The sequence below is a fragment of the Ostrea edulis genome, chromosome 4, assembly GCF_947568905.1.
Source record: "Ostrea edulis chromosome 4, xbOstEdul1.1, whole genome shotgun sequence".
NCBI lineage: Eukaryota > Metazoa > Mollusca > Bivalvia > Ostreida > Ostreidae > Ostrea > Ostrea edulis.
This window is the reverse complement of record NC_079167.1, coordinates 12,327,815-12,329,140: the sequence shown is the minus strand read 5'-3', so window position 1 is coordinate 12,329,140 and position 1,326 is coordinate 12,327,815. Positions and strand designations below refer to the sequence as shown.

Genomic DNA, 1,326 nt, shown 5'->3' with positions numbered 1-1,326 from the left:
AAAACAGTACTTATTAGCTTAAGATCATGAAACTGAGTACACCTACCCAATGATTACGGTCTATTGATATTCTAGGTTCAAGGTCAAACTTGCATGGGTCATTTTGAAGGCAAAAACTAGAGGCAATCAAACCTGATATTAGGGTGCAGTGTTGGTAGAGAGTACTGATAAGGATAGATAGAGAGTACTGATAAGGATGAAGAGTACTGATAAGGCTAGGAGCATCAAAACAAGGTGCACACATAGTCCGCATGATGAGAGGAAGGTGTTCGTTAATTTTCTTTGTAATTGGTCAAGGTCATACTTTCATGGGTGGTAATTACAATGGAAAAACTGTACCACCGGTAATATTTAAGGCCAAGTCAAAGGATGATCAAATTTAGTAATTATTAAGGGAAAACAGTATTCATAAGGCTAGGATCATCAAATGTGGTGTACCTGTTGCCCTGGGTGTTGTTAACAGTCTTGAGTATATTTTGATATTAAAGAAATAATTTTGTCTTAGACTTGAACAATAGAGTGAAATATTTCTTCTTTGATATTTGACAAAGTTATAGAATTAATCTCAATCTCAATCTCTCTCTCTCTCTCTCTCTCTCTCTCTCTCTCTGTGTGTGTGTGTGCTTCCATTGTTTTTATACCCTCATAATAAACTTAACATTTACTCATCAGTTAGGGTTCTATTTCCTGTTCGTTCTTGTATGAATATGCTGCTAATAGGGGGAGGGTGTGTCTTAGAAAGTAATTTAGTGCTCAGATCATGCATCTTTTCACGAATAAGAATGTAAAATTTTGGAGAACTCTGTAGATGATGATATAAAAGCTTCTGACACCTCTTACGTGAGTGTAGTCATACACCATGAGTATTCTGAGCTTTAGCTATCGCACTGATACAAGAGTTGTTTTATTCATCTATCACATTCATTCATGATAGATGAATGTTATTACGGGACTGTTGCACAGTGTGTCTGTCAGCATCTTATGCTTCAGATGAAAACAGTACTTATTAGCTTAAGATCATGAAACTGAGTACACCTACCCAATGATTACGGTCTATTGATATTCTAGGTTCAAGGTCAAACTTGCATGGGTCATTTTGAAGGAAAAAACTAGAGGCTAGGCAGGGATTTATCGAGATTCAATTTACTACCGGTATAGGGTACCGTTTCCCCCTATGATAACAAATGAATATTTCCCCTTCCACAAGTAAACATCCCCCTTGAAATGTAGAAACTGCATGCAAGTATATAGGAATATTAACAAAACTCTGTAGATGATGATATAAAAGCTTCTGACACCTCTTACGTGAGTGTAGTCATACACCAT

General features: G+C 36.5%; 1 long non-coding RNA gene across 2 annotated transcripts in view; it reads left to right on the top strand.

Annotated features, from left to right (window-relative positions):
- The window catches only part of LOC130053999 (uncharacterized), a 3,945-nt gene that overhangs the window by 2,204 nt on the left and 415 nt on the right, over window positions 1-1,326 (top strand). Inside the window, exon 3 of one of the 2 annotated variants that reach the window (XR_008802230.1) lies at window positions 739-1,326. This exon is cut by the window's right edge and continues 239 nt beyond it. This is a non-coding gene — a long non-coding RNA (uncharacterized LOC130053999). Of the gene's footprint in view, window positions 1-21 lie in introns of those variants that run through there. The other variant, XR_008802229.1, reaches the window with a different exon arrangement.